The 21,805-nt window shown below is 46.8% G+C and overlaps 1 protein-coding gene and 1 long non-coding RNA gene across 3 annotated transcripts in view; one reads left to right on the top strand and one right to left on the bottom strand.

Annotated features, from left to right (window-relative positions):
- LOC143816396 (uncharacterized) overlaps positions 1-9,259 on the bottom strand; it is a 42,146-nt gene extending 32,887 nt beyond the window's left edge. The window contains exons 1-2 of the long non-coding RNA XR_013223936.1: positions 9,173-9,259; positions 1,280-1,810 (exon numbers count right to left, since the gene is read on the bottom strand). This is a non-coding gene — a long non-coding RNA (uncharacterized LOC143816396). The remainder of the gene's footprint in view (positions 1-1,279; positions 1,811-9,172) is intronic.
- TAB3 (TGF-beta activated kinase 1 (MAP3K7) binding protein 3) overlaps positions 9,237-21,805 on the top strand; it is a 91,123-nt gene continuing 78,554 nt past the window's right edge. The window contains exon 1 of one of the 2 annotated variants that reach the window (XM_077296687.1): positions 9,237-9,481. The gene's annotated coding sequence lies outside the window, so the exon portion shown is untranslated. Of the gene's footprint in view, positions 9,482-18,309; positions 18,398-21,805 lie in introns of those variants that run through there. The other variant, XM_077296688.1, reaches the window with a different exon arrangement.

Here is a 21,805-nt window from a genome sequence, read left to right as displayed (position 1 = left end):
AGCGGAAGTCACTGGTGCCTGGAAGAAATCATTAACATAAAGAATATAACATTTCTCAGCAACAAAACCATTAATATGAGGCATACAAGTAGGACTAGTGTAACATTTCTATTACCTGTATGCCCATATTAATGGCAGGCGCGGTACTGCATAAGGAGCGTGCCTCTGACTTTGGAGCCCATATAACAGATGCCAATAAAATACTGTCAGTGCCCAGTTCCCCCCTCGCACCACTCCCCTTGGTGATGAACTAATTGGGATGCCCCAGCCGGCCAATGGTTCCTAAAGGGGAAGGTGCCTACGGCCACACCTACAGGGGTTAAATCCAGGTGTCTGGGCCAGTAACTTCCTCTTTTCCCCGGTGGATACCTGGAAGCTTTTGTCCCACCCTCCCTTATAGGGGTTAATAGGGGTGAATGGCCATACTAACCGGCAGATAGATGTAAATGTGTAAATTATATGTAATAAATAAATAAGTTTAAAAAAACGTGTGTGTATGTAAGTAACCATTGTTAACGTTACTGAGTCACAGCGGAAGAAGCGGAGGAGGGCAAAGGTTCGTAACCGCTCGTTGGGCCAACTCGCCTTTCGATTGTGGACAGTAGCTCGGCGCGAGCCGCCCGTTACGAACTGTAATTGCCTTTTCTCTGCTGATGTAATTAATAAACTGTGTCCGACCTGTTCAACCCACCTAGAACTGTCTGTGTTTCATTATGGGACTGGTGGGAGGCAGTGCAAAGTACTGCAGTGCGCAGGCGCTGGGCATCTCTGACCTTTCCCGACGCCTGTGCACTGCAGTAATTTGTCCTGCCCTCAACAGGGCAGACAAAGTACACCTGCGCAGGAGCCGCGACAGGAAGCAAAGAAGAGGATGTCATCGTATGAAGATGGGCGGCGCCTGACCCGGACCGCGATGTCCATTGGACCGGACCGCACCGGGACTGCACCTGGGTGAGTATAATCTAAGTTGTTTTTCTTATCTTTCAGGTTACATCGGGGGCTTATCTACAGCATTACAGAATGCTGTAGATAAGCCCCTGATGGCGGTGGCTGCAGCTTATAGTCCAAAAATGGGGTGACAGATTCCCTTTAACATGGGACTCGTACCCATACCATGTGCAGCATGAATATCAATCAGCATGTAGTTAAAGGTAGGATTTAAATGATGCTGGGCCAGACCAGCTCACAAATTCATCATCCATAATCACCATAACAAACATTGGTACCATAAATATCATTAGATGTATATCAGAATAATAAAGCAGTGAAATTATCTCACCCAATAACCCAGGTCTTGCTATACACCGCAAAGAAAACTTTGTCCAGAAAGATCTTTACACAAGTGTTCAACTGGATTTTGATCCGGACTCATTGCTTTCCACTCCAGAACTCTCCAGCGCTTTGTTTCCATCCACTTCTAGTGCTTCTTTAAGTATATTTGGGGTCTCATCTGTCCACAAGACGCTTTCCCAAAAGATTTTGGCTCACTCATGTACATTATGGCAAACTGCGGCCTAGCTTTTTTAGGTCTCTGAGTCAGCAGTGGGATCCTCCTGGGTCTCCTGCCGACCCCAAGGGTTGGGTTCGCTGACACAGACTGGACTCAGAGTAACAAACAAGGCTGGATTCGGAAACTTTTCAGACAGGTGCGGCTTCAGGGTCCAGATACCACCAGAGAGGCTTCAGGTTCAGGGTCTGCCGATGCAGCTACAGAGTTCAGATACAGCCAGAGCAGCTTCATGGTTCGGGGTCCACTGGAGTGGCTTCAGGGTTCAGGTACCACCAAAGTGGCTTCAGAGTAACATACATACTATACAGGAATAGAAACAGGATAAGGAACTTAAATGGATTAGGACAGGGGACCTTGCAACATTCAGTTGAACACACATAAGAGTTGTAGGGAAACTAAATGGGGAGGGTGCCTTTTATATTAGATACATCCCAGCTATTGGCTTGAGTTATTTACAAGGTGCGTGCGTTGCCCTTTTAAGAACAGGGGAGCGCACACCAGGTGCTCCACTGGGAAGCTCGTGTGGCATGCATAAGAGGCAGGAGACGGAAAGGTCACCACGTGGCCGATGTGGTGAGTATATCGGCGTCCCTGCATGGAGGGGGAAGAGGGACCATGCAGGGGTGTCGGCATTAGTGTTAGAATTATGTTGCAGACCATGAACCTTTTTATCTAGTTTCAGATGTGATTTTCATACTGCCCACACCTGTTACTTGTCATAGGTAAGTCTGAACAAACATCACATGCTTGAAACAAAATTGTTTCCTGCCAATTTTGCAAATATGCCAACAATTATGTCAGGACCATTTTAGGGGATTTGAGTGAAATTATGTCCAATTTTCCTCTGGTTTTTTTTTGTGTTATTCTAATACACACAAAGGAAATAAACATGTCATGTATATAACAAAACGTGTAATTGCAAGAATGTTCTGGGAAAAACACTTCATTTTCTAGAACAATTTCTAGGGTGCCAACACTTTCAACTATGACTGTATATATGTCACTAGAACAAAAGACCATATCTACGTTTTTAGAACATATCTGCTAAGTGATCATTCCCAATAACTATATATAGCGCTATACAGCAACTACAGTACATGTTGCAGATCACTAAAGACTTTAAAGAAACAAATGTAAAAAAAATACTCACTTTCCTGAACATTGAATCTAAAAATAAAGCTAGCAGGCAGCATTTCTGATCAGTGTCACATGTTGATATGTCATTCAATGATCGCCAATGGCGTCACATTGCAGCACCCGAAATAACTGAAATGTGACTGTTGGCCAAAACACAAACTAGATAGATTTTTGGTCACAGGTCTGAGACTTGCAACCTTGTTGTGATTTCCTTTTTTTTTTTTACTAAAATAAAGGGCATTCTTCTTAAACAGTTGGTAAAAGGGCTGTTCACATTAGAGAAATTTTTCACCGACTTGTAAATAATTAGAGTACGAAAAACTAGAATATCACCGACTAAACACAATGTCAGATGCAGAACTACAGTATATTAAAACATCACTTTTAATCAAAATATGTTAAAAAAGGAGTACTTAGCAATCATATAATATGGTAGCAAACACATGGTCACTCACCTAAAAATACAATGAGGGGGTATTGATTTTCCCTACCAATGGCCTAATGTGACCCTGCCTTACTGTAGAGGTTGGCACCGTTAAACTGGGCAGTGGCGCTTACACTCAGACGTCAACTTGCCCTGTCTAACCCTTGCGGATGTCGAATCCTTGTACACTTGTATTGACCATAAGAATGGTCTGGATGCGGACCGCCTCTTCCTGGGGACCTCCGACCTGGACGGCTCAATGGTGGAACTTATCCTCGAGCTGCTGCATTTCGTCCTTACCCATAATTTTTTTGTCTTCAAAGATTATTTCTATTTACAGAGGCGCGGCTCAGCCATGGGCGCGGCCTGTGCGCCTTCGTACGCTAATCTCTTCCTAGGCTCTTGGGAGAGATCTTTATTTGGCGACGGAGGCGCGCAGGCAGCTTCCCATGTGCTGTGCTGGCTTCGTTATATCGATGATGTTTTATTTTTGTGGGAGGGGACGGTGCAGCAGCTTGGGGAATTTATGGCATCTTTGAATAGCAACACATTTAATATTAAATTGACCTATAATTTTAACACCACTACTGTGGACTTCCTGGACATCTCTCTGACAATCGACACTAACAGGTCGGTGCAGACGGACGTCTACAAAAGCCAACATCGGTCAATTCACTCATACATGCCAGCTCTTCACATAACCCTGCTACCATTAGAGCCATCCCGGTCAGACAGTTCCTCAGGATGAGGATTTGCTCCACAAATGATTGCTTCGAAAAACAAGCTGCAGACCTTAAGATTCGGTTTCAAAATCACGGATATAGCATCAGATGTATAAGGAGGGGCTATGATAGGGCAAAAAAGACCCCCCCACTGTGACCTTGTGTATCCCCGAAAGGATAAAATTAAAAATGATAACCAAAAAATTCGTTTCATCTCAACATTCAATCACGAATGGAGTAACATGCGAGATATTCTGATGAAACATTGGGCTATTCTGGGTGCCGAGCCCTCCCTGGGTTCATCAATTGGCAGCTTCCCTTCTATGACAGCAAGAAGATCAAAAAATCTTAATGATTTACTTGTCAATAGTCACTATGTTCCAAAATTATCCAATCCATTTGGTACAAGGGGACCCACCCCTGGTTGTTTTTCTTGTGGCCTGTCTTGCCTGCGCAAATGTCCTGCGCTGCTCCACCTTTCAATCTTCAGATGGCCTAAAGCAATTTCAAATACGACAGCGCATATCGTGCAGCAGCACCAATGTAATATACTATGCTACATGTGGCTGCTCCATGATATATGTTGGCCTTACTTCAAGAGAACTACGAGTTAGAGTACGGGAGCATGTGCGGGACATTTGTGCGGCCAAGACAGTGGCCGACTCTTTTGAACTTTAGACCATCCCTCGCCACTTTAAGTTGTATCACAATTGTGATCCTACTACGCTGAAAGTGAGAGGCATTGAGGCTATTCATCTTGGTATTCGAGGTGGTAACTATAAAAGGATGCTGGCTCAAAGAGAATCCAGATGGATTGTGATACTTGACACCATGACCCCGAATGGTCTGAATGAATCCCTTAGTTTTGCCTCATTTTTATAAATACTTGTTCCATGTTGGCTCTTCATTTGCCCATATATTGCTCTGTATCCTCCTTCCCCTCTGATGGTGTATTTTTTCTGTTTGTAATTATTTTTATCTTATTTAGTGATATTTATGTATGGTCAAGATTCCTGCTATGGAGTTTCCTCCTACTGTTCTAATATGGAGACTGTGTAAACATTCCAGCTACTCATCATACCATGTCGCCACTGAGGACAAGAATATGCAATGGACGCTAATTGTGCTTTGTTAAATAGTGATTTGTTATATTGCTGCACAGATACTCTGCCCATATTGGATGACCGAATATTTATATATAGTTCTCCTATAATATACGTATGGTGTATCAGGAGTATTTGTTCTTAGGAATATCTTCATTTAATATACACCTGCACAGTCCTTATGCGGTTAAGCGCGTGCGCGCTGTGGTCCCCTGATTCGGCATGGTACCTAGTGTCTTTTTTGCCTCCTATGCATGCGCTGTGATGCATGACGCTCGGTTATGCCATGTTAGGACCTGGGATACGCACCGCGCATGCGCCGATAATGTCGTCCTCTGATTGGTCAATTTGGACCTGGTGATATGACATGTGATTTGTTTCCATGGCTACTTAAGGTCCTTTCCCATACAAGCGCAGTATACCCTGTGAAGAAGTGTCCAGCGTGGACACGAAATGCGCGTCGGGTCACTCACCATCTAGTGAGGGTTTTCTGTGCACACTTCGGAAAGTTTGTTGACACCTCCCAGCTCTATTTATATGCTATTAAACACGCATGGCTAGCTATAGTGGGTTGTTTCATCACAGCCAGATACGTGCTCACCTCATGCCTATTTAGGCTACATTAGGCTGTTTGCTTTACTTTACCTTCTTCCCCTATTGTCCATAGCGATTATTTGCTGAGATTCTATCACTACTTACCTGATATATGATTACCAAAGTATTTTAGTCATAGACTTTCTACCTGACAATTGATTTATGTGTGCACACTATCTCATACTGTATATCCTGAATGCTCATGTCACTTTGTGTGTTTTTTATAATAAGTTTTGTCTAATAAAATGTATACTATTTTATATATTTAATTCGAGTACTCCTATATTCTCCTCCTAATCCTGTAGTGCCCTAACAGGGGAGGTAAGCTAGAGACAGAGAATGTATTCAACAATAATCTCCTATAGCGGAAAACCGATACCACCACCTACTGCCAGTTTCTGGAAGACAACTTCTTCAAGCAGTGGTACAGGAAGAAGTCGGTATCGTTCAAGAAAAACATGATTTTCATGCAGGACAATGCTCCATCACATGCCTCCAACTACTCCACAGCGTGGCTGGCCAGTAAAGGTCTCAAAGAAGAAAAAATAATGACATGGCCCCCTTGTTCACCTGATCTGAACCCCGTAGATCTACAGGGAGGGAAAACAGTCCACCTCTCAGAACAGTGTCTGGGAAGCTGTGGTGGCTGCTGCATGCAATGTTGATAATAAACAGATCAAGCAACTGACAACAGCCTTCCATCCAAAGCTTCTGAGTGTCATCATAAAGAAAGGTGGCTATATTGGTCACTAATTTTTGTGGGTTTTGTTTTTGCATGTCAGAAATGTTTATTTCTAAATTGTGTGCAGTTATATTGGTTTACCTGGTGAAAATAAACAAGTGAGATGAGATTATATTTGGTTTTTATTATGTTGCCTAATAATTCTGCACAGTAATAGTTACCTGCACAAACAGATATCCTCCTAAGATAGCCAAATCTAAAAAAACTCACTCCAACTTCCAAAAATATTAAGCTTTGATATTTATGAGTCTTTTGGGTTGATTGAGAACATAGTTGTTGATCAATTATAAAAATAATCCTCTAAAATACAACTGGACTAATAATTCTGCACACAGTGTATGTTTTTTTTATTGCATTTTATTCCACTTTTTGTTCGGCAGTATGATGATAAAGCATTGTTTTGTGCCTTGTTTTTTTTACTTTTTACGGTGTTCACTAAAGGGGTTAACTAGCGAGACAGTTTTATAGCTCAGGTTGTTCCTGACGCAGCGGAACCAAATGTGTGTACTTTTATTGTTTTGGTTTTTTTCATAAAAATATAAATGTTTGGGCACAATACATTTTTATTCTTTTAAATTTAAAAAAATTCATTTTGTTAATTTTTTTAAAACGTTTTAATTTGTCCCACTATGTGACTTTCATTTTTTGCACACTGATCGCTTCTATAGCATAGGGATGCAGGAACAGCGAGCAATGCAACACGGGACCCCGAGTGCAGAGAGCAACAGTGCAGCACGGGACCCCGAGTGCAGAGAGCAGCACGGGACCCCGAGTGCAGAGAGCAGCACGGGACCCCGAGTGCAGAGAGCAACAGTGCAGCACGGGACCCCGAGTGCAGAGAGCAGCACGGGACCCCGAGTGCAGAGAGCAGCACGGGACCCCGAGTGCAGAGAGCAGCACGGGACCCCGAGTGCAGAGAGCAGCAGTGCAGCATGGGACCCCGAGAGCAGAGAGCAACAGTGCAGCACGGGACCCCGAGTGCAGAGAGCAGCAGTGCAGCACGGGACCCCGAGTGCAGAGAGCAGCAGTGCAGCATGGGACCCCGAGAGCAGAGAGCAACAGTGCAGCACGGGACCCCGAGTGCAGAGAGCAGCAGTGCAGCACGGGACCCCGAGTGCAGAGAGCAGCAGTGCAGCACGGGACCCCGAGTGCAGAGAGCAGCACGGGACCCCGAGTGCAGAGAGCAGCACGGGACCCCGAGTGCAGAGAGCAGCACGGGACCCCGAGTGCAGAGAGCAGCACGGGACCCCGAGTGCAGAGAGCAACAGTGCAGCACAGGACACCAAGTGCAGAGAGCAGCACGGGACCCCGAGAGCAGAGAGCAACAGTGCAGCATGGGACCCCGAGAGCAGAGAGCAGCAGTGCAGCACGGGACCCCGAGAGCAGAGAGCAACAGTGCAGCACGGGACCCCGAGTGCAGAGAGCAGCAGTGCAGCACGGGACCCCGAGTGCAGAGAGCAGCACGGGACCCCGAGTGCAGAGAGCAACAGTGCAGCACAGGACACCAAGTGCAGAGAGCAGCACGGGACCCCGAGAGCAGAGAGCAACAGTGCAGCACGGGACCCCGAGAGCAGAGAGCAACAGTGCAGCACGGGACCCCGAGTGCAGAGAGCAGCACGGGACCCCGAGTGCAGAGAGCAGCACGGGACCCCGAGTGCAGAGAGCAGCACGGGACCCCGAGTGCAGAGAGCAACAGTGCAGCACAGGACACCAAGTGCAGAGAGCAGCACGGGACCCCGAGAGCAGAGAGCAACAGTGCAGCACGGGACCCCGAGAGCAGAGAGCAACAGTGCAGCACGGGACCCCGAGAGCAGAGAGCAACAGTGCAGCACGGGACCCCGAGTGCAGAGAGCAGCAGTGCAGCACGGGACCCCGAGGGCAGAGAGCAGCACGGGACCCCGAGGGCAGAGAGCAGCACGGGACCCCGAGGGCAGAGAGCAGCACGGGACCCCGAGGGCAGAGAGCAGCAGTGCAGCACGGGACCCCGAGGGCAGAGAGCAGCAGTGCAGCACGGGACCCCGAGTGCAGAGAGCAGCACGGGACCCCGAGTGCAGAGAGCAGCACGGGACCCCGAGGGCAGAGAGCAGCACGGGACCCCGAGGGCAGAGAGCAGCAGTGCAGCACGGGACCCCAAGGGCAGAGAGCAGCAGTGTAGCACGGGACCCCGAGGGCAGAGAGCAGCAGTGTAGCACGGGACCCCGAGGGCAGAGAACAGCACGGGACCCCGAGGGCAGAGAGCAGCAGTGCAGCACGGGACCCCGAGGGCAGAGAGCAGCACGGGACCCCGAGGGCAGAGAGCAGCACGGGACCCCGAGGGCAGCAGTGCAGCACAGGACACCAAGTGCAGAGAGCAGCACGGGACCCCGAGTGCAGAGAGCAGCAGTGCAGCACGGGACCCCGAGGGCAGAGAGCAGCAGTGTAGCACGGGACCCCGAGAGCAGAGAGCAACAGTGCAGCACGGGACCCCGAGTGCAGAGAGCAGCACGGGACCCCGAGGGCAGAGAGCAGCACGGGACCACGAGGGCAGAGAGCAGCACGGGACCCCGAGGGCAGAGAGCAGCACGGGACCCCGAGGGCAGAGAGCAGCACGGGACCCCGAGGGCAGAGAGCAGCAGTGCAGCACGGGACCCCGAGGGCAGAGAGCAGCAGTGTAGCACGGGACCCCGAGGGCAGAGAGCAGCAGTGCAGCACGGGACCCCGAGGGCAGAGAGCAGCAGTGCAGCACGGGACCCCGAGGGCAGAGAGCAGCAGTGTAGCACGGGACCCCGAGGGCAGAGAGCAGCAGTGTAGCACGGGACCCCGAGGGCAGAGAGCAGCACGGGACCCCGAGGGCAGAGAGCAGCACGGGACCCCGAGTGCTGAGAGCAGCGGTGCCGCACGCCCCCGCAGATACGAGCACCCAGGTGATAAGCAAACATCAGAGGCTCCCTAGGTACCCACGTGACAAGGACAGCGCCGCACGCCCTTCACTCAAGACGCCTATGTTACGTCATGATACCACGGGACCGGATCCAGGAAGTGAGCGGGCTCAGTGCGGCGGCTCCGCAGCTCAGCATTGCGCTGGTGGTCACGGCTCCGGCCTGGTGACGTCACAGCTGCTCGGCCCCAAGCCGGAGAAGCAGCCTAGGGATATCAGCTGTGTGCAGCCGCCCCCCGGGCATGGAGTAGTGACCGCCCACTAGTGACTGGCTCCGGGGCATCCCCACCACCTGCACGGGGACATGGGAGATGAATGAGCGCAGCTGGCAGGTAGGATGAGTGTGGCGTCTCGTCAGTGAGGGCAGGGTTCAGAGCCATGGTGCGGGGCACAGGACAGTATGGCTGTCATATACGTGTATGCAAATCATCAGGGCAGGGAAGCCACGGGCCCAGCTGCAGGGCTGCCAGAAAGTGACATGGCGGGGGCTGACTCCATGTCTAGTAGTATGGTATCGCGGGTGTACATCACACATGTGTATATATACATGTGCCCCCACAGTGTAACACACACTGTACATCACACATGTGTATACGCACGTATATAACTGTACATATGTGCCCCCACAGTGTCACACACACCGTACATCACATGTGTACACGCACGTATATAACTGTACATATGTGCCCCCACAGTGTCACACACACCGTACATCACATGTGTACACGCACGTATATAACTGTACATATGTGCCCCCACAGTGTCACACACACCGTACATCACATGTGTACACGCACATATATAACTGTACATATGTGCCCCCACAGTGTCACACACACCGTACATCACATGTGTACACGCACGTATATAACTGTACATATGTGCCCCCACAGTGTCACACACACCGTACATCACATGTGTACACGCACGTATATAACTGTACATATGTGCCCCCACAGTGTCACACACACCGTACATCACATGTGTACACGCACGTATATAACTGTACATATGTGCCCCCACAGTGTCACACACACCGTACATCACATGTGTACACGCACGTATATAACTGTACATATGTGCCCCCACAGTGTCACACACACCGTACATCACATGTGTACACGCACGTATATAACTGTACATATGTGCCCCCACAGTGTCACACACACCGTACATCACATGTGTACACGCACGTATATAACTGTACATATGTGCCCCCACAGTGTCACACACACCGTACATCACATGTGTACACGCACGTATATAACTGTACATATGTGCCCCCACAGTGTCACACACACCGTACATCACATGTGTACACGCACGTATATAACTGTACATATGTGCCCCCACAGTGTCACACACACCGTACATCACATGTGTACACGCACGTATATAACTGTACATATGTGCCCCCACAGTGTCACACACACCGTACATCACATGTGTACACGCACGTATATAACTGTACATATGTGCCCCCACAGTGTCACACACACCGTACATCACATGTGTACACGCACGTATATAACTGTACATATGTGCCCCCACAGTGTCACACACACCGTACATCACATGTGTACACGCACGTATATAACTGTACATATGTGCCCCCACAGTGTCACACACACCGTACATCACATGTGTACACGCACGTATATAACTGTACATATGTGCCCCCACAGTGTCACACACACCGTACATCACATGTGTACACGCACGTATATAACTGTACATATGTGCCCCCACAGTGTCACACACACCGTACATCACATGTGTACACGCACGTATATAACTGTACATATGTGCCCCCACAGTGTCACACACACCGTACATCACATGTGTACACGCACGTATATAACTGTACATATGTGCCCCCACAGTGTCACACACACCGTACATCACATGTGTACACGCACGTATATAACTGTACATATGTGCCCCCACAGTGTCACACACACCGTACATCACATGTGTACACGCACGTATATAACTGTACATATGTGCCCCCACAGTGTCACACACACCGTACATCACATGTGTACACGCACGTATATAACTGTACATATGTGCCCCCACAGTGTCACACACACCGTACATCACATGTGTACACGCACGTATATAACTGTACATATGTGCCCCCACAGTGTCACACACACCGTACATCACATGTGTACACGCACGTATATAACTGTACATATGTGCCCCCACAGTGTCACACACACCGTACATCACATGTGTACACGCACGTATATAACTGTACATATGTGCCCCCACAGTGTCACACACACCGTACATCACATGTGTACACGCACGTATATAACTGTACATATGTGCCCCCACAGTGTCACACACACCGTACATCACATGTGTACACGCACGTATATAACTGTACATATGTGCCCTCACAGTACATCACGTGTATATGCATGTGCCCCCGCAGTCACACATACCGTACATCACACATGTGTACACACGTACATAACTACATACGTGCCCTCAGTGTGTCACACATACCGTACATCACACATATGTACAGTTATACACATGTGCCCTCAGTGTGTCACACATGTATACCTGCACACACACATGCCACATACATATGGATCACGCATGTGTCCCTGCACCCTCACCTATCGCCTGTGTATTTATGAAGGCACATACACATTATTTAGGCACACATGTGGAGTCATGTACTCATTATACATGCTCTCATGGGGGCCCTTACAGCCAGGGCTGTGGAGTCGGTAAGCCGAACCTTTGACTCCTTAATTTCCCTGACTCCACAACACTTGTCACTACTGAGCATGTGCATAAAGTGCAGCACAGATTCATCTCCACTAACAGACGAGATCCTGAGATCAGGAACAGAACAGACATTAAGGCTATGTGCACACACTGCGGAATGGTGTGCGGATTTTTCCGCACTGATTTTGGTAAATCCGCAGGTAAACCACTCTGCGGATTTTCCGCGGTTTTTGTGCGGATTCCACCTGCGGTTTTACACCTGCGGATTCCTATTATGGAGCAGGTGTAAACCGCTGCGGAATCCACACAAAGACCTGACATGCTGCGGAAAATACAACGCTGCGTTTCCGCCTGTTTTTTTTCTGCAGCATGTGCACTGCGGATTTTGTTTTCCATAGGTTTATATGGTACTGTAAACTCAGGGAAAACTGCTGCCAATCCGCAGCGTCAAATCCACTGCAGATCCGCAGCAAAATCCGCAACGTGTGCAAATAGCCTTATAGGACATTTCATAACTTTCCCAAGTTCTTTTTCTTCTTCCTGCATTGAACTACTGTACCCAATGTATTATATATTTTAGGAGTCGGTCCATTTTATACTGACTCTCCAACTACACAGCCCTGCTTACAGCATCGGTCAAAAGTCTGTAGACACCTATTCATGCAATGATTATCATTGCTCTTAGTGGAATGTGCACATTGTATATAGAGACTAAAGGCAGCAAAATCACGAAGGAACGAGTATGGAAGCCAGGAGTACACGTGCGAAACAAGCCAGAATGTGTTACATCTTAGATTCCTCACAGTGCTCCCGTTTACTCTGTCAGCCTTACAGCCCCTTGACTTTCTTTCAAGCAGCTATTGTTTTCCTACCGTCTCGAAAGAATTATTATTATTATTTAATGTTATAGCGCCATTTATTCCATGGCGCTTTACAAGTGAGGAGGGGTATACATAATAAAAACAAGTACAATAATCTTAAACAATACAAGTCATAACTGGTACAGGAGGAGTGAGGACCCTGCCCACGAAGGCTCACAATCTACAAATTCCCCGAAGTACAGAGCAATTGTTGGTCTTTGTCTTCACTCTGCGATCCATCTCAGTTGGGTTGAGGTCAGGTGATTGTGGAGACCATGTTACCTGACTCATCTCTCCATCCCGCACCTTCTTGGTCTCATATCCCTTACATAGCCTGGGGATGTGGTTTGGTTCATTGTCCTGATGAGACACAAATCATCACAAAATGCAAACCAAATGGAATAGCATGCCCTGCAGAATGCTCTGGTAGCAATGCTGGGTTATTGGGTTTTGAATCTGGAATTTCACTAACAGTGTTACTGCCATCGCACCGCCACGCTGTATATATCACATTTGTGCTGGCCCTTACATATGTCACACATGCTTTCATACACACACATAATGTCATATACTGAAGCTTGTAATGTGCTTATGTGGTTGTATCTGATCAATCCATATGTGAGAATTAAATACCGCCATCCCTTTTATTGCATAGACATGGAGAGCAGTCATCGTGCCGTGTACTTTTATAGACAGTATTTGGAATGTTGTAGCTGATAAATATTCCTGCCTTCTGTTAATCCTCTTGCTTTGTGTTCATGACGGATTGCTGTGCATTATTTGGGGCGAAGTATACGGCAGTCATGTTTCTTTCTGGACAGATCCCTGGAGCCAGGTGACTAGTGTACGTACAATTTATGGGGGCTATTACAAGCAGGGCTGTGGAGTCGGTAAGCCAATCCTCTGACTGACTCCGACCCCACAGGGATGGTCACTACTGAGCATGTGCATAAAGTGCAGCACAGATTCATCTCAACCAAAAGCCAAGATCCTTAGATCAGGAACAGAACAGATAGGACATTTCATAACTTTCCCAAATTATTATTATTATGCATGGTGCTACTGTACCCAATGTATTATGTATATTAGGAGTTGGTCCATTTTATACTGACTCCACAGCCCAGGTTACCAGTGTGCAAAAGTTCATTGTCATGTTTCTATCTGTACACACTCCATACAGCTAATATTGCAGTAGTACAGCGGGCAACCTATGCACTCACACATCTGATAAATATTGGAGCAAAGGCAGAGATGGTTTACTTCTATTCATTTAACAAAAAAAAAAAAATGGTCTAGTTACTAGGCCGGCGCTGCCTGATACCACACTGGCATTTTGGCAATGCACTCCTAGTAACCTCCCATGATTGGCTGGATAAGTGCTGTGCTGAGATCAGAGCACTCGGCCTCATGGATCCATGTAGCAGACTGCAGTATTAATAATCTGATTTTATATATAAATGTTGGTAGGAAGCTTGTTTAACTTTTAATGTCTGTCTAGTAAAGTCCTCATGAGGCCGGGGTCACTTGTGACCGGATTGTGCAGCTGCATAGAAATACATGCAGCTGAACGCTCCGGTCCCGAGTGCCGGCGGCAGTGCCGGGTATTGATGCGCGAGTTTCTCACATCACACTCGCAAATGTGACCCCGGCCTTAAGCCGAAGGTATTTGTATGTGTAGCTTCCATCACCAATCCCCAGGACAATGCAGTTAATTCTTCATTTGTGACTGGAGCCATAGTGATTCCTTGTTCTTTAGCTTCAGGCACAGGCTCACATCAGAGTGAGGCTACGGTCAGACGGCCGTATATTCCCTCCTCCGAGAGTCTGGCCAATAATGTAAATGACACTGATTAGTGTGTGCTCAGTGTCATCATAGTGTGAGGCAATCGGGTGAGAGAATCTGAGCACACTGTGAGGAGAAGATGGAGAACAAAATTAGTCTGCGGAAATTGGACCGCACTCAGATTTCATCCAAGTGCAGCCCGAAGTTTTCCATGTATCTATAGACTTGAAACAAATGAAAATCACAGAATGCTGTGTTTTTTTTTGTTTGCTTTTTTTACTCACTGATTCCCTTAGTGAAAAAGTTGTCGGTACGGTGTCAATTCAGCTTTGATTGAACAGCTGAGCCATGTTTGCCAATGTGGTTGCAAGGAATACATTCTGATTAGCAACCATTCTGCTGCCCTCATGAGTGAAGAAGGGGTAGGGAGGTTTGATGGGATTTGTTCCATTTATTGCTGCTGTTACCCGTATTTTTAGCCCCTTTGATGGTGGTTAGGATGCTGTAATTACCTGAATCTTCAATAGCTGCCATTACTTGTATCCCCACGTCCTGCTTCTGGGACCAGAGCCATGTATGCCACATAGTATTAGCTTTTAGTGGTCCTGCTGAGCCAGTGTGCAGCCTCGCGAGTGATCACAGATGAGTGCTGCTGAAGATTACTTCGGAGAATGGATGGGGTCCTTTTTATTCCAGCCTATCCCACTATAGCACCATGTTTAAATGTATGGAAATGCTGCATTTGTTTTCTGCAGAAGTCATTACCAAAATAAACAGCAAACTGCTCTGGTTATTGCCTTTTTGCTGCGTTCCGTAATGCGTTTCCCCCCTTTTTGTACGCGTTTTAGGTGCAGATTTGAGTCAGCAGGATTATTTTTCTCTCTTGTGCTCCTAAAAAGATGCATGTCTGCTTTTACATGTCTTTTTTTTTTGAGGCTCCCAATAGAAGACTATAGTATGAGTGTTGACTTGCAGAGGTGAAACCCACAGGGGATTACAGTAGCAGGTACATTGTTGAGATTTTACAAGACTATTCACATGCTGTAACCCCATCAGATTCTGCTGGACTTTGTGGCAAACTGGACTGTGTGGCCCCTCTGTTTAGCATGGCAGTGGGCATTGTAGGTGGTGCATCGGCAATCATTGTGTTATAATGTATCTCAACAGAAAACCACCCATACATATGAGTGGCAGTAGCAGACTTTCAGCCACCTTGGCTACCAGGTTCCTAGTATTGGCCCAACGTTCCTGGATTTGGGTCCGATCTCGGAGCGCATTGCTGACACTGGCTGCGGCTCTTCCACCCCGAGTTTGGCAGCTACATACCGTGTATTTCTGAGGCTGTCACGCTCGGGTCGGAGGAGCCGCGGCATGTCCAGGCATTAGCAGCCCCTGCTCAGACCGACAGGGACGTCTGTACGAGTTCTTGGGCACTACGTTACTCCATAGAAATACATTGTGTAAACATTTGGGTTTGGCCAAAAAATATTTACAGAATGACGCCTCCTAGTCAGCTACGTGTACTGTAATGTAACACTGGTATCGTATGTGTGTTATGTCTGTCAGCACAGATAACACTTCTCCTAATATAAACGTAATGCTGTGCTGTATGTAAAAGGATGTTCACACGGAGCCAGTGTTCAACCTGATTCTAGTGCATTTTCTGTGCTAAAAAGACTCTCTAGACGCTTCTGGTGTTTGCAGTAGGAAATCTGCGTTGCAGACAACTTTCAGTGTGGATTTAGGAGCAGCGTAAGACCTCATTCATATGGCCTTTTTCTTGATGTACGAGAAAAATGGACCAAGTTTCTTAAGTGATTTTCACTGATGAGAAAAAAAAATTCTCCACCTTTGCCAAACTGGCTCCCTGAAAAACAAACTTCACACAGCTGGTATCTGAATGCTGTCTGATATTGTTTTTTTTTTTTTTTTTTCATAGATTTGCATTGCTGACACTCTGATCAATATCAGACATGTCACCGTGATTTTACATGGACCACTCAGTCCACTAAAAAAAAATCCCGAATGACCCCATTAAATTGATTTGAAGTGTGGATTTTAAATTTTGCAGCAGATCAATTCTTTTCAAAGCTTTAGGGTTAGCCTAGTGCAAATCCTCCAAACATTCTGTATTGTGACATTCACAAATATGGGTGTTATTTTAGGTGTTTTCATTGCATTTTGTTCTTTGTAGGAATTTAGGGCTGCTTCAAACATCTGTGCAAACCTGTCCTAGCACAGACATAAACTCAATGCACGGACTGGCTGTGGCTCTCCTAGTTAACCCTGAGCGTGACTGCCTCATAGCCATATATAAAGCTGCTACGTTTGAGTCAGAAGACATGCGACCAGATGTGCATGGATGTCTGAAGCAGCCTCTTCCTCTAGGGCCGGATTCACGCATCATTATATCCGGTACGTGTGGTGACAGTTTTCACGCGTATCTGAGTTACTTACACATGTGGAACCATTCAAGTAAATGGGTCTGTGCACTTGTCGGTGTGTTTCCATGGACCATGTGTCCGCGTGACCCACATGTAGACATGTCCGTCCGTTTTTTACCTGCAGCACGAGCTGAAAAACATCCCGCACACGGATGATACACTGGGATATTATCTGCGTGACACGTGCTGGCGCCTGAAAAGCAGCGGTACATTAAGTGCTGTTCCCCGGCTCCGGGTGCTGAACACGGCTCTCATCATTCTCCCCTGCTCTGCCGGCGATCCGCATGAGCAGGGGAGAATAATGAGAGTTGTATTCAAGTGATAACAATGAGAGCAGGCGGCAGCTGATGGGACTATTACTCCCATCAGCCAACACCTGCTAGCCGCTAATAACAGTGAAAGCAGGAGTGCCTGATGGGCGTATTCATCACTCGCTGCCTGCACTATAAATAAATAAGAAACCTAAAAATCCGGCATGGGTTCCCCTGTATTTTCTACAAGCAGCCAGGCAAAACTGACAGCTTGGGGCTGCAACCCTTAGCTGTCGGCATTAGCAAGGCTGGTTATCAAGCATAGAGGAGTCTCCACACTTTTTTTAATTATTCAAAGCTGGTGGCTGGTAATCTCAGGCTGGTAAGGGGCCATAGATATTGCCTCCTCCCCCTAGCTCAGAAAAGGTGCATCTATTAGGCTAGGTTCACATTGTGTTTAGGGCAATCCGTTTAGCGCTAGCGGATTGCGCTAACGCAATGTTTATTTAGGGGCTGTGTTAGGGGTCGCGTTAATGTCCCCGCTCTCGCAGATCCCCGATCTGCGAGAGCGGGGAACGGACCTCGGGCGCGCCGCGGACGCTGCAAGCAGCGTCCGAGGCGCGCCACAGAAGAACGGCACATCGCTAGCGCGAGCCGAAAAAGGCACGCGCTAGCGATGCGCTACAGGGAAACTTCACATTGCTGTCAATGGGTGCGCTAACGGACCCGTTGCACGGCGTTAATTGCGACATTTTCGCCGTGCAACGCTGTCCGTTAGCGTGCACACATTAACGCAATGTGAACCTAGCCTTAGATGTACCAATTCTGGCGCTTTGCCCGGCTCTTCCCACTTGCTCTGTAGCGGTGACAACTGGGGTTCATATTTGTGGGGTTGATGTCGCCTTTGTATTGTCCGGTCACATCAAGCCCACAGCTTAGTAATAGAGAGGTGTCCAGAAGATGTTTTTGCTGTGTACATTTTGTTGTATAAATTACATTGCAGTATGGTTCTGTTTATCAGGGTGATTATGGCGATTCCGAACATATCCAGGTTTTTTTTTTTTTTCATTTTAGTGGTGAAAACAAAAAAAATTTGGTTGTCTCCATTTACGCCTTTTGCTGGAACGCATCAATGGACGTCTTACGGCTTATTTTTTGCGGGGTGAGATGACATTTTTATTGATACCATTTAAGGAAAGATGTGATGTGTTAATCGCTTGTTACCAAATTTTTGTGGAATTACAGCAACTAAAAAAAACAAAAAGCTGATTTTGTCATGGTTTTCAAGTACGCTATTTGTTGATCGGGTTATTTTTTATATTTTATATCAGATTTTTCTGAACGCGGCATTGCCACGTGTATTTCTTTCTTTTTTTTTCATCTTTATTTTTAATAGGTGAAAAGGGGTATAATTTGAACTGGTTTTTCTTTTTTTTGTTGTAAAATATTAGATTTTTATTTTTCACTGTTCTTAATAGTCCCCTTGGGTGCCTTGAATCTGCGATTGTTTGTTTTGAATACAGCAATGCCTCATCCAGGGCTGTGGAGTCGGTAAGCCAAACCTCTGACTTCTCAATTTCCCTGACTCCTGATATGGCAGCCATGTTCCTGTACAGATCCCTGTAGCCAGGTGTGTAATGTACCTACATTTGTGGGGATATTACCATCAGGGCTGTAGAATCAGTAAGCCAAACCTCTGACTTCTCAATTTCCCTGACTCTGACACCACAGCAATGGTCACTACTGAGCATGTGCATAAAGTGCAGCACAGGTTCATTTCTATTCCTTAGAGCAGGAACAGAACAGACATTTCATAACTTTCCTAAATTCTTGTGAAAACATTTACAGCACATCCTGCATTGTACTACTGAACCCAATTTATTATATATTTTAGGAGTCGGCCCATTTTATACTGATTCCGCCTCTATATGTCTGTATACAGCAGAAATCACTTTGAAGCCTCACCACAGGCTGGGTTTCAGAGGAGCTCTGTAATGACAAACACGGAGGTCTTCAGTAGACCCCCAGCTGTCATAGTAACCCACGTTCACTTCACGGGCGCGCAGATAGACACATTGAATAATGTTTACCCATGCCGTTGTGTGTTTAAATGTCGCTGTCAGAGCGGCATTTAACAGGTTAAAAATTGTAGACGGAACCGAGCAGGTGTGTTAGAGGCAGGTCCAGGCTCTAACACACAGCCATCACCTGCTGAGCTTTGAGGCGGGCACATCCCGTGAGCCTGCTTCGAACTTGCGTTATACATGTACGGTGAATGTTGTGAAAGGGTATCATTCTTATATAGCACCATCATATTCCGCAGTGCTTTATAGACCTCATCATCAGTGCCCCCATTGGGGCTCACAGTCTAAATTCCCTATCAGTATGTCTTTGTCTATTGGAGGAAACCCTCACAAACACAGGGAGAACAGACAAACTCCTTGCAGATGTTGTCCTTATTGGGATTTGAACCCAGGACTCCAGCACTACAAAGTGTGATCTGATTAAATCGGATGAGGAGATGGAGAAAAAATAAGTCTCCATTCTGTCAATCCATGGAAATCGGACTGTACTCATGTCATCCGCGTGCAGTCCGATGTTTTCTATGGACTCATTGACTTGCATGTTGAGTACAGTCCGAATATGAGATCCAATGTGGGCATGTTTTTTTTTTTTTTTTTGCCCCCTCACACCAGCTGTGTCCGAGGGGAAATAAAATTGCGTGAGCCCTAAGGGAACATGCAGAAACCAATGGACACCTTTACCATAGATCTTAGTGCTGTAAGTGTGCAAACGCAATGTTAGTCAAGCAAAAAGGTACACTAAATATAGAAAAATATTTAGAACTGAGAGTCCTCAGTGGTTGATACCTTTTAATGGCTAACTGAAAAGCTTGCAATTTGTTACCATCTTTTCAGTTAGCCATTAAAAGGTATCAACCACTGAGGGCTCTCAATTCTAAATATTTTTCTATCTACTGGCTAGCACGGTACCAAGATATATATCTTTCCTGAACACTAAATATATGCACTTATCAGAGTAATCTTTTACAAAAATGTAATTATGTTTTATTAAATACAAAGGAGCCACTAAAACGCAACAATGGGACCCCTCTTACGATAAAAGATGTCAATTAAATGCAAAACTTTAATGCAGTGAGTATGCCAACACTATTGAGAGGGCACAAATGTCCTATATATTAGCGGAAGCACAAGCACATCAGCCAACTGTCTAATATGAACAGTCCACTCCATTAACTGACATTGATAGATCCTTAAAGGGTTTGTCCAGTGAAACAAAGGTTAGGTGATAACTTGCTTATTGGGGAGTGTCCCACCACTGAAACCCGCATTGGAAAAATGGAGGTATTTTTATTCCTGGAGATGAACTTTTATCCCTGTTACAATTTGTATTGACACTGTGCATGCCTGACTGCTGCGCCATTAATTCTCTATGGGGCCTCTGGAAAAAGCTGAGCGCATCACAGTGCAGCTCCATAGAGAACTAATAGAACAGCGGTATAGCATGTGCACTGCCATGTCAGTATATAACTGGGATAAGATTAGCGGTCCCAACCGTTGGGCCCCCACTTATTTTTGCCAGACAACTCCTTTACTTCTTTAAAGCGTTTGTAGTATTTATTTTTGTCATTTATGTATGGTCACCCTATTTGGTGCCCTCTATTTACCTCACAAGAAAAGTAGAATTTTGTTCCTCCTGTATCCCAATTGCTGCAGTGGCTTAGGGAGAAGAGTAGGAAGTCTATACCATGCCACAACAGCATAGAAACAGAAGGGGAGTTGAGGTTACTGTTTACCGCAGCGTCCCACATGCCACTGAGGTGGCCATCTTGGATGCAGCAGGACCAGCACGCCGGGTGTACAGTTGGCAGCTGTAGTGCGCCCTGCTAGAGTTGTGTGTGTCCAGTTATTTAGAATAGGACTCGTGCAACATGATGACGTGGGGTCAGCCATTGTCTCTCCACTTCTGATCTCAGACTGGGAAAGAGGTGCTAGACAAGCAGTATATGAATCTGCATTTCTGAGAAGCTTTAGCCCCTTCTTCTCTTTCCGAGCTCTCTGTGTATGACCGTGCCTTCCTGAATTAGTAAGGTGAGTTTAGGGCTTGTTATTGGTCTGTATGCAAAACAGCTAGTATACGGACAGTGCACCCACTAATTCCAGTAAGTGGTGTGCATGTCAACAGGGCCGCCATCAGGGCATTACAGCCGTTACTGCTGTATGGGGCCCGGTCAGCAACAGTACACAGAGGGGCCCGCAGATCCGGGGCCCCACTGTTGTGCTTCTACTGATCGGGCCCCATCATGCACTAAAATACTGTGCACTGCGGCACACACGTCGGCGCTGGGGCCCGGGAGCCTTCTTGGAGCTGTGCATGGCCGTCTTACCTAGTCAGTCGGCTGCGCAGCTCCTGCTCGGCTGTAGCTAGAATGTATGGGCTCCTGTCAGGTCCTCTCAGCAGCCCATACATTCTAGCTGCTGCTTCACTGCTGGAAACACTAGATGCCCCGGAACGACTGAGGTAAGTATAAAAAACATTTTTATTTTTG

Source organism: Ranitomeya variabilis, chromosome 3, assembly GCF_051348905.1.
Source record: "Ranitomeya variabilis isolate aRanVar5 chromosome 3, aRanVar5.hap1, whole genome shotgun sequence".
NCBI lineage: Eukaryota > Metazoa > Chordata > Amphibia > Anura > Dendrobatidae > Ranitomeya > Ranitomeya variabilis.
The sequence above is the reverse complement of the archived record's forward strand: the minus strand, read 5'-3'. Positions and strand labels throughout refer to the sequence as shown.